The 12683-nt window shown below is 36.4% G+C and overlaps 1 pseudogene; it reads right to left on the reverse strand.

The window, feature by feature from the left end:
• Positions 1 to 8097: 8097 nt before the first annotated feature.
• LOC133529255 (uncharacterized) lies at positions 8098 to 11712 on the reverse strand (annotated as a pseudogene).
• Between the last annotated feature and the right edge of the window lie 971 nt (positions 11713 to 12683).

Consider the following 12683-nt stretch of genomic DNA (forward strand, 5'->3'; position numbering starts at 1 on the left):
GCATCAACATGAAGTTTGGTGTCGATAAATGTAAAGCGGGGGACGGTTTTAATTAAAAAAAAATTACATCTTTCTGAGACAATGTCTTTTAGATCTATCTCTGAATCAGAAACCTACAAATACCTTGGTATGGCATGCCGCCGTCCCGGAGAGTCACTCAGGCATATCATTTCCGGTTGTTCTCAACTTAACAATTAGCCTGACATCGTGCAGACATATCGATCGCAACGCCTGCATGATGAGAATCTTGTGAAAGCCGAGAAGGACAAGTCCAGCAAGTACCTAGACTTGGCTCACGAGATAACCGCCTGGGATGTGGGATGTTGATTCGACGATAATTGTCCCGATAGTCATTTCAGTCAAAGCGAAGAGTCTCGACCAACACCTTGAGAGACTCTCGCTAGGTGGTTGGATCAAGGGTCAGATGCAGAAGGCGGTGATCTTGGACACGGCGCGGATAGTGCGGCGGTTCCTCTCTCTGCGGCCCTGACCTCCGGCAGCTTGGGCCCTGCCCCGCTGCTAGCGGCACCCTAGGTTAGGTTTTGTATAATGTGTTTATGTGTTGTGTGTTAATGTGTTCTGTATTATTTTTGTATTTTACTTTTATAATCTTAATCATATTATAAAATGCATAACCTAAGACCCAAGATAAATAAAGAGATAATAATAATAATAAATCCGTTTATTTAAGACAACATAGGTCCAATCGCATTACCATGCTGAGTCGGGAGCATTTCGTGGCTTACATATCATGTTATATTATGTTACTTGTTGTTTTCTTTTTTATTTTGCCACGACGACATAAACGCTCTCTACTCTACTCTCTACTCTACAATATTAAAAAAACAAAGTTAAAAATAAATTAAAACAGTATAAACATTTAGAAATATTGGAACATACCTGACATATACAAAATAAAACAGCCGGATAAAAAATCCGAATTAGACATTTAATAGTAAAATAAAATTAGAATAAACTTATCTTCCATTAAATTAAAATAAAATAATAAAAATGTCAGAAATTTCATATTAGATACAATGAGTATCGCGGAGTGTTTGACGCTGTCGAATGCTTTGCTATAATCAACAAAAGCAAGATATAGAGGGACAAAACGAAGAACTGTAAAAACAAGTGCAGAAGTTGGAAAAAAACCGGCAGCAGGATAGAGACTAAACCTTCTGGAGGATAAAATTGAGGATATGACACGTGACAGCCGTAAGAAAAATATAGAGATTAAAAACTTCCAGGTATGCTTGCCGGAGTGATTCGACTCAAAGAAAAAAAGGAAAACGATCTTCCTCACATTGTGGCTGGCTAACGAGTTAGAATCTGACATTCGACCTCTCCTGTCACTGCTTCCATCTTCCGTCTCTGGTCTGGAGTTGCCACACGAAAGAAAACATGTTTACCCCAAACAATACTTCCCGAAATATAAAAAAATACAGCAAAATGATATCATAAGCAAGAAATACTAACCGTCAATATTTTACAAGAGTAATACCTAAATATTTAAACTGTCAAAGAGAATATCCCAGTTTTCACAACAACCATAATGTATATAGACCGAAAGTGAGTTGCCCTCTGATCGAGTACCACTCTATTTGGATAGATGGCGCTGAAGTATAATCGACCCAACTGCAAACAAACCATAGAAATAGGATAGTATAGAACGACTGTCAAACTTCGAAAGTGTGACCAAAAATGAAATGCAAGTGTGTGCGTAAATTGTCTATGTGCGAACAAAAATAGTGATGTCATGTTACAACATATTAATAATCTATCGATGTTTAACTGCTTTATCGACTAATTTTTCAAATGTGTTTGAAAAAGTTGAAGTTGTTTGAAAATGTGTTCGCAAAGAGTTGACTTACCAAAGAAAATTTGAATTTCGCGTCTTTTCCTGCTGACAAGTTGGGTTGGGTGTGTATACGCTGTGTACAAGTATACGCTGTCTTGTGTTTCCTTGTGTTGGCGGCAAAGCCGTGGAAAAGTGGTTAAAATGTACTGTAAGTATTGTGTTGGAAAGTGAAGTTTAAATTTATCGCTAAACATGTGCACCTTCAAAAAAGGTATTATAACAATCGTTATTATTTTAAGTCGGTTATAAAGGTAATATTTTAATGACATCTTGTGAACATATAATTCCATACCTACTAATATACCGACAAGTTATCGATACAGTCATATCAACATTTTGTCAACTCCTAGCGTAAAGTAACAGGTTAGGTTTTTACACAAAATATTCTAAATTATTGACTAATATGATGAAATATTAACACACAATTGAAGAAAAACTTATATGAACTGTATAAATTGGTTTTTATACTTTTTATGCTGTTAATTTGATAAAATATCGTTACGAAAATTTCGCTAGGAATATCATAATTACCTGTGAAATGAGTATTTTCCTGGGTTTTTTGGCCCTGAAACACTACAACCCGGCACACAACATGACACCATCGTCACTAAATTACTTAATATATATTTTTCTTTTTGATTCTCTTATATTTTTCGTGTTAAAAATACGGCAATATGATCTTGGCCGCCTCGGCCGCCTTCGAACTCAAAATTGGTTACGTTTTCTCATATGTAGTCTGCCTCTTTTGCACTTATGGCTTGTTCATATACGTCGTGGCTTCCCTTTCGCACACTTCATCTGTCTGTCAAGCGAAGCGACTGACATGTCTCTGAAACAAACAATGCAGTCTCATAGTGCTAGATGTCACTACGAGTGCCTTTGCAGCTCTTAGAATTAAAGTTACGATTTTTAACCGTAACAGGGTCATCTTGTAATTATGACATACCTCCGTTAGTCCTTCGTGGCATTCTTGCCAAGCCTACTTTGCGGCTCTCTCTAGCTAGGTCTTGTATCATGGCGTGTTTATACGTTTCTGGAAATAGTTATGACTACATCGTCCGCAAACGTAAATCGTTCGAGTATTCGTATCGTAACGGAATTTAAATAGGTACCTATTGTTCTGGTTTATGATTGTTCATATCAAGTAGAAAGTTAGCACAATACTTAAGTTTAAAACTTACAAAATAACTGTATCTATTGGAAAACATTATCACCTAGCAAAAAATATAAAGAACGTTGCATTAAAAATGACCGATTTCACACGTAGCACTGGCCACTTCCTTTGGCAATAAAACTTCTGGTGCGGACACGGAGCCCGCCCATTTCTCATTACGTCGTAAAATCCATTTAAATAACCATTACCGCTTTTGTATACGAGTAAGCCTTAATTTTTGGCTGCTTTTCGGTAAGATTTAGGTAAATACTTACCTAAGTTTAAATTTATTTATTTTCATAGTTTTAAAACGAATACGGGACTTAATCGCGTAAACTTACATTTATTATATGGCCTGACGTTTCGAACGTGACGTTACGCAGTCTGCCTATGACCACGAGCGTAACGTCACGTTCAAAAACAATGAACGAAAATCGTGTTGGTTTAAATCAATTTATATATTTTAATTGACGAACTCGCTTCATAAACAAAATACAGGTTTCACAAAGAATACTCCTTATTACGAGTATGGCGACATTTTTGCCAAAAATTTTTTTCTGATAGCAATCTTTCAATTCACAAAATTTACCAATCGTTTTTTTCTGTTTTTTTTCCAGTAGTAACAATCCCATTCTCATAATTTCCCAATCTTTATGTATCCAAATTCATAATTTCTCATTCTTTTTTGTTCTTAAAATCCCCATTACTCTTCGCAATGTTTCCTAATCTTATATTTATTTTGGGTGCCTTCTTGCTAGCACTGTTTATGATTACTTGGGTTTACAGTTTTTAAAACGTAGGTAAGGCTTATCTTATCGAAAATACCTCGTCAACAACCACTTTAGATTGGATTATGCAGGATATTTGATTTGACATTTGAGATGTTTTCAGTGTTCTGCGTTAGATAGCGTAGCTTATTTGTTTTGTTAGTGTGTGATAAATATGTATTCGTATGTTTTATGTGTGTGAGTGACATTAAGGACAATGTAGCATAAACAAATTTTCTTAAATCTAGGTTAAACAGCGAGGAGAATATAATCCAGTAATACTTAGCCAATTCACGTGCATTAGAGTTACAATAACAAAAAACAATCATAGCTAGTCACGTTTGCTGAAAAAGTCTTTGTATCTGCGACTCACTTGTTATTAAAATTAGTGGTGGGGTCGTATTTTTCCTTACAAAAACCTTCCCTAGTGCGGTCCAACAGAATTCACGATCGAATCGATCAGAACGGGATAAGTCACGAGCCAGAAAACGCAGGCGAGCCGCTTTGGCAGTTAAGTGTTCCGTAACATAGATCGGGGTTTCCAGTGAAGGATGGCCGAGATGTTTAGCACTTAGATTATTATGTCTGTTCGAGTGTGGCGATATTTTTGCCAAAATCTTTTTTTTCTGATAGCAATCTTTCTATTCGCAAAATTTACCAATGGTTTTGTATCCTTTCGCTTGTCTTGCCGAAGTTTATTTTCTTGGTATCTTTTTTTACCGAATGCGATAATTCCATTCGCATATTTTACAGATATTTTTTGTTGACAATAGCTTAGCTTCTCTTCTTTTTTTCAGTACACAGAGTGTACACAAATATTTGAGTAAATACAAAATTAAAACAAAAATTGGGAAAAGCATGTGTATTAATAGGTAAATATTTAAAAAAACCAAATCTTCTATTATTAACTTAAATAAATTGTGTATTCATAACTTAAAACAAAACTAATAATTAACTCTTAAATTCAATCCTTCGCCATAGACGTAAAGCATCTAACTTGACACACAATAGGTACGTCCGCCCTTAAATAAATTAATATTTTAAATATGATAATAGATCAATGGTCTTCTTCGTGTTGTTTTCACCTTGTAAATATATTGGGAAACAATGCGAACAGAAACGGTGCTTTTATGAACAAAAAAGAATGGAAAATTTTAAATTCGGATACATAAAGATTGAGAAATTATGAGAATGGGATTGCTACTACTGGGGAAAAAAGCAAACCGGGGAAATAAGCTACAGAAAAAAAGCCATTGGTAAATTTTGCGAATGGAAAGATTACTATCAGAAAAAAAGATTTTGGCAAAAATATCGCCACACTCGTCTGTTCGCCTGATTATATTCTTTGCATTTCCGCAGCATGTCAGTCTTATGTACAGTCAGCATCAAAACCATCTACCATTCTATAACAGCTTATCAAAAAGTCATGTCTTTAATATAGAACAACTAAGACTGTAACAGATATATTTTTGAACGCGATTTTTTTTAAATTATTTTCATTTCGAAAAGTTATACGGAATATTAGATACTTTTGGCGCGTTGTTTCATCCGCTACTTTTGATGCTGACTGTACCTATATAACTGACACCATTTCAACTATGATGGGCATGTTTTGTTTATCGTTATGCCGGCTACGAACCCTGTATATGTCCGAAATGTCCGAAGGTGATGTACAGGGGTCGGACAAAAAGTGCGGATGACGTAAAAATGACGTAATCTTGCACACAGGATGATGTTTGAGTTTGTATTTAAACTTCCGTGTGACATGTAGTAACAAAGTAGTATTAATGAAGTAACAAAATAATCGTAAATAAATCCATGGAATTAATAATACAGGTGGTAGGGTGATGTAGTGAATAAAATAAATTTCACGAAACTTGTTACCATAAGGTATAATTATTTGAAATTAGTTAGAACAAGTCTGTGGGATTGCCACAATATTCGAGTAAAGATGACATTTTAGAGCGTTTTCTTATACATTAGTAAATATAAATTTTAGCTAAATATAATCGTGAAGATACAATAGCTAAACAATAACGAAGTCAATTTATTGTTCATCTGATTGACAATGTGTCAGTCAAAAACGTACTTACTCATTTCAAGTGCCGATATCGTTTAATAAAGAGGTTGATAAATGATAAGTGATAATTGTTTATGAAAATCAAAAATACTATTTGAAATCATCCTATAAGTGGTTTGACGTCATCCGCACTTTTTGTCCGACCCCTGGCGATGTATTGTATCCAATAGACGCGGACAATTCGGTGACCATGGTTACCAGGTCCTCTCGGGTCTCCTTGTCCTGTTTAGGGAAGTTTTTAATCTCTATATTTTTCTTACGGCTGTCACGTGTCATATCCTCAATTTTATCTTCCAGAAGGTTTAGTCTTTATCCTGCTGCCGGTCCCTTTCCAACTTCTGCACTTGTTTTTACAGTTCCTCGTTTTGTGCAGTAAGAAACTCGACAGAAATTTCTATTTTAGAGTTTGATTCTTTTATTTGTTGTAGGGTTTATGAGTTTGACCTCATTTTGAAGGCTCTTGAATATTTGCTCCTTAAAGCTATCCAGATCGGCCCCTGAACCGTCCCTTCCGTTCGTCGGAGTTTTTAATTCTTGATCAATTATACAATACGGCAGAAGGCATTTTACGCAATAAAAATAACTGCTGCGTCCTCTGCAAGAGGGTAGTAGGGTAGAAGAGATGGCAAGACGGGAACAAGAAATTCAACAAGCAATCTCACGCGTAGTTGCTGAAAATTTGGCCTCTGACACAAACACAACTTCGGGTGATGCAATTAAATATGGGTGTAATTGTTGACTTTAATGAAATGCATGTAAATGAACCGTTGGCAATAAAAATTAAAATTAACAATGAAAAATGTTTATTAGGTTAAACATTATTACAATTTGAGAATCATTGGATTTGAGTTCTCCTCGTAAGTAAGTAAGTAAACACTTTATTGCTTGGGAAAAAAGAAATATTGATAAGTACATTAGATAAATGTGAAGTACAAAGGCGAACTTATCCCTAAGAGGGATCTCTTCCAGTTAACCTAAAGCAATTGAAATCTATACCTAAGGTAATGATATATTATTGCATACTATAACTATATATAAATAAATATCTTTAGTCGGGAATTGCTGATGTGGGCGTATCATACAAGCAACTGCAAATCACAACCTTCAATAATGGATGACGAGAGCTTTTAATAAAAAACGATATTTAACTCACAGTCTTTACTTGGCAAGACTGATTTTGTAGCACACGTTACATTTCATATCTTAAGCAAGCCAGTGGGTTTGACCCAGGTACTGCCACCGACCTCATCTTCTCCCGTTCCCCTCTGAGGAATGATAGCATAACTTCAATTGTTCTCGATTTCAATTGTTTTAATGGCGGAACTATGTCGAACACCACTCAGGTGTAATATATCGTTTCCACCGCGAACGAGAAATGAGCGAGAAATGGCTAAGCTGAGCGGACCTCGTTTTTATAAATATGTTTGCGTGTCCACCAACAAAGAGTTTAGTTGTTTGATTCCCACCGCAAAAGAGAAATGAAAAAGAGGAATGAGCGGAGCCGGCTGAGCGGAAAATGAGAAATAGAAAATGAAAAGTCGATTTCCACAGAGAGCGAGTTCAGTTGAAATTTTGAACTGGTTGTGTTAGGTCGTGTTGAAACGGGATGTCGAGTGACACGGAATCAAGCGAAATGAGTGATGACGAGATTTTGTACAAAAAGAAAAGTACATATTGTTCATATAGATATGATACGCAATCGAAGTTTAAGCTTTTTTAAGTAAATGAATACACGTAGCTTTTAAGAGGTAAAAATAGAATAATATTTATTTATATAACAGGATTTATAAAAATTATATACATTTATTAGTTTTTTCTTGATTGAGCTCATCATCTTCCGGACAAGGCTTTTTTCTCCTTTCTGAGCCTGCTCATTCCACGTAGAATGCAGAGAATTGATGTCCTGTACTGTTTTCCCAGTTTTATGCAATTTACCTTTCATTATTGCTCAGTAGTTCTCTATTAGGCGGAACTAAGGATAGTTTGGAGGGTTCATTGATCGGGGTATAAAATCGACATTATTTGAAGCATACCACTCCAAAACCTTTTTCGAGTAGTGGCAGCTCGCTAGATCAGGCTAAAATTTTACTGGGCCTCTATGCTGTTTAATAAATGACAATAGGCGTTTTTGTAAACACTCCTTCATGCAAACCTCGGATGTCACCGTTGATGAAGTAATAAAACTGTTGGTCTTAAGGCCGCAACAGCAGATCCCTTGCCATATCATATGTTTCTTGGCATATTTTTCAAGTTTTACAAACTTATATTTTTCATCAACTTTCCCCCTTTTTTTGGCCATGTAAAACTTGGCACCCGGTAGTTGATTAAAATCTAGTTTGACATATGTTTCATCATCTAATAAAAGACAGTCTTTGAATTTTGTCAGAATGCGGTCGTATAAGAGACGAGCACGTGTTTTTGCCGTTTTGTTCTGTTTCATAGTTCGGTTTGGTGTTTTTATAGCTTTATAGCTCTTATACCCGGCTCGGAACCGAATACGTCTTAGAGTACTGTGGCTCTTTTTGAATTTGCGAGATAGATCATAATCCGACATTACCTGGATTCTGTTTTATTGCCTTAAGCACTTTTTTCTCTTAGTTCTTGTCCTTAGTGCCAGATCTTCGGTTGAGTTGGGGCTTTCTATCGAAAGACAAGGAATACCGTGGTGTTTGGTAAATTTAACGACTTAGCGATCTTTGACCCGGACCGTCGTACGTCTGTAGTATATCGTACTGAGAACGTGATGACTCTGCTGACGGTACAGTGTTGTGCACAGTCGCTGCCGATGTACTGTATCCGTAAGTGGCAGAATGTGAAGAGCCTGCTGCTGCCGGCATAGTATTGTTTACAGAGTTTGGTGTAACTGATAAACTATAATTTTCTAGTTCTTCTTCAGCGTCACTTACGATCGAAAATATTTTTTTCTTAATACGATTTTGCATCCATGACGGCATCGTTTGAATAGTTATCACCATACTCTCTAAAAACAAATCAATCGCGTGTTTTTCTTTTTGGGCATTTGTCATTCATCTTAACTCTCTATCTTCTTGCCTTTTCAAGTGATTTTGCTCCATTTCTTTTAATAATTCTATGAATTCGCCATCTGCACTCCGTTTTTTGAGCCTCCTTGTGTACTAACTTCCGTATTATGTATTGTATCATTTCTTGAATTTACCATTTACGGAAATATTAGCTATTTCATTATCATTATTTCCATTATCTCACACTTCGGGAGTTGAGGGTGGTTCCATATTTTCACAATTTAAATTGGTTGATCTAGACCTGATTTTTCATATATGGGAGTAAAAACTCCATCACCTCCGCATACTTCCACGTATTAATTCTTGTAGCTGCTTGTCCAGATTTGGTAGTTTTCTTTCTCTTTATACTATCTCTATGGATATCTCTCAATTTTTTCCATTTGGATTTAGCTGTTTTTACTGAGACGAAAAAGAAACATTTTATTTTAATGTAACATAAGTACAAGCCTAAATACACCCTGTATACCCAATATTACCCACATATACGCGCGGATTACGAGCTCTGTTATTTGATTAAATTGGTCCAGTAAGTAGTTTTGGGGAAAATAGGCTGTGAGAGACGGACAGACAAACGCACGAGTGATCCTATGAGGGATTCCATTTTATTCCTTTCGACGCACGGAACCCTGAAAACGGGACAAATACCCCGTCTGTAGCTCGAAAAATTTGGAAATTTATTATTAGCTTCAATTACGTACATACTAAAACCGGACAAGTGCGAGTCGGACTCGCCCACCGAGGGTTCCGTACTTTTTAGTATTTGTTGTTATAGCGGCAACCGAAATACATCATCTGTGAAAATTTCAACTGTCTGTCTATAACGGTTCATGAGATACAGCCTGGTGACAGACGGACGGACGGATGGACAGCGAAGTCATAGTAATAGGGTCCCGTTTTACCCTTTGGATACGGAACCCTAAAAAGTGCTTTAAGGACTATGCCTAAAATCATTTTTATTTAAATGGTTGCAATTGTTTCCGAGTTTACATTTATTTCCTCGGTATTCGCGCTAGACGTGCCGTCGCTAGTGTCACCATGGCAACGTGCGCGGCTCAAGGTTACGTTGCCATGGCGACACAAGCGACGACTCAAGGTCACATATTTGGATTCACATTTTTCTTATTCATAATTTAATTTGAAATTGTTTACTTAATTAAAATGTGTTTGTAGAAACTTTGTTTGTAGTTTTTATGTGTCAGCATATTTTTCAATTCTTGAAAAATAAAACACCTGGGTCCGCGCCTGCAGCATACAAGTATTTAATACAAAGGTATTAAAGTATTCAGGTGATTGTAAAGACTATCACCTGAAATTACCACGTATATTTATTAAATACTAATTATATATTACTTATACATCTTTTGCTTCAGGTTTTTGGCTACAGGCGACTCAGTTAAAACAATAGGTTACAATTATCGCATGAGTACAGCCACTGTTTCAAGAATAGTAAACGATAGGTACATGTATTGCGCTTTGGAAGAAAGCAAGACTGGGAAAATATAGCAGAAGTTTTTGAAAATATATGGCAATTTAGAAATTGTCACCCACATTGCCCTCCACATTCGGGAAGTAAATTTTACAATTAGGTATGAAAAGTTTTATTCCGTCGTATTGCTGGCTGTTGTCGATGTTCACAAACGTTTTAAAGTCATTGATGTTGGATCGTTAGGGTGTAATGTTGCAGTGACGGCGGTATTTTGAACGATAGTGTTTTCGGAAAAAAAATAACTATGTACCAATTAGATGTACCAGAAGACCGATCTCTAGATGAAAATAGTTCAAACAGAGTGCCTTACGTGTCTGTAGCTGACAAAGCGTTCGCTTTACGCAAAAATTTACTAAGGCCATATCCAAATACAGTTGATGATAGACCGAAGAGAATCTTTAATTAATATGTACGAAATATGTATTGTGATTATTTTAATAATACTGGTAGAATAGCCTTCCAAGATTCTTGTCTTTGAAACTAATATATTTAATTGAAAAGACACCTACTTACCATCTTTTATTTCTCTCGAATTCAAATCCTCAACAATAGATTTCCATGCTGCTTCTTTTTAGGGTTCCGTAGTCAGCTTCCTAGTTGACCCTTATAGTTTCGCCATGTCCGTCTGTCTGTCTGTCTGTCTGTCTATCTGTCCGAGGCTTTGCTCCGTGGTCGTTAGTGCTAGAAAGCTGAAATTCGGCATGGATATATAAATCAATAAAGCCAACAATAAAATCTAAAAAAATATATTTTTTTAGGGTACCTCCCCTACACGTAAAGTGGGGGTGAATTTTTTTTTCGCTTCAACCCTAGAGTGTCGGGTATCGTTGGAAAGGTGTTTCAAAACTAATAAGGGTTTTTAAGAAACATTTTTTGATCAAGTGAATATATTCGGAGATAATCGCTCCGAAAGAAAAACATATGTGTCCCCCCCCCCCCTCTAACTTTTGAACCAAAGGTCCAAAAAATATGAAAAAATCGTGTAAGTAGAGCTTAAGAAAGACATTAAATGAAAACTATAGCGGACATGATCAGTTTAGCTGTTTTTGAGTTATCGCAAAAAGTTTTCCCTTCATAGTAAAAAGACTTACTTTAATTAGGTACTGATTATGCAAATTTGCCTATTTGTTTAATTCGGGTGGAAGGTACCGTTTCATCCCTTGGTTAACAATTTACTATACTTTAAGCTCCAGTTTAGCTTATTATGACGGAAGATAGTAACTGTGGAAACGCTCCTATGTAATTTACCATTGCGAGTTGAACGAGCTCCGTAATGACACCGCTCCGCTCTCAAGAACTGAGCGAGTTCATTTGCTCGCTTTGTCATTTCCGCTCGACTCTTTCTTGGTGGAAATACAAGTACTTACGTAGTTTACTCTTGCGAGTTAAACTAAGTCATTAATGAGTCCGCTCTGCTTTATTAACTAACCATTTTATTAACACACCTACAGTTGTGTTAATAAAATGGTTAGACCCCTTATACATATATGACTAAATATAAACATATAGTGTGATGAACACGGATATTTGTTGTGTTTTCTTTGTATTTAAGTATTTATATATTATATTTATCGTTGTCTGAGTACCCACAACACAAGCCCTCTTGAACTTACTGTGGGGCTAGTCAATTTGTGTAAGAATGTCCAATATTTATGTATTTATATATTTTGATTGCACACATCTTCCTGCCTATCAGTAGGTTCTTCGTCTGAGGGGCATAGTTTATTTAGTTTATGTATTAGCGATGTCACTGATTGGCACTATCTTAACGCAGGTGGTAGCGCGTTCCAAAGCTTAACAAAATTTACGGTGAATGATTTGTGATATGATCGGAGTTTATGAGTCGGGATAGAGAGGGAGAGATCGGTGCTAAAGCGTAGTCGGTGGTCACTATCGTCTGCTAAAAACTTGAACCGCTCAGAGAGGTATGGTGGGAAAAAAGGAATGACTAGTACTTTAAAAAGAAGAGATAACGTATGCATGTCTCTACGGCGGCGGATTGGTAAGCATTTAAGCTGATCACGGAATGATGAAATTATGGACAAATTTGCGGAGCCCAAAGACATATCTTATACAAATATTTTATAGACGCTCTATCTTATTGAGGAGTTCCTCGTTACGGTCAAGGATCGCTACGGGTGTAAGTAAGTATATGTAACAAGCGGGCATCTCGCTCGTTTTTGCCCAAAACGTGCAAGTTGCGGAATGAGCTACCTACTGAGGTATTTGCCTTGCGCTATGACATGGGGTTCAAGAATTGCTTCGTGAAGAACCCCATGTCATGCCTGCGTATTTAGG

This window comes from Cydia pomonella, chromosome 1 (genome assembly GCF_033807575.1).
Source record: "Cydia pomonella isolate Wapato2018A chromosome 1, ilCydPomo1, whole genome shotgun sequence".
Lineage (NCBI taxonomy): Eukaryota > Metazoa > Arthropoda > Insecta > Lepidoptera > Tortricidae > Cydia > Cydia pomonella.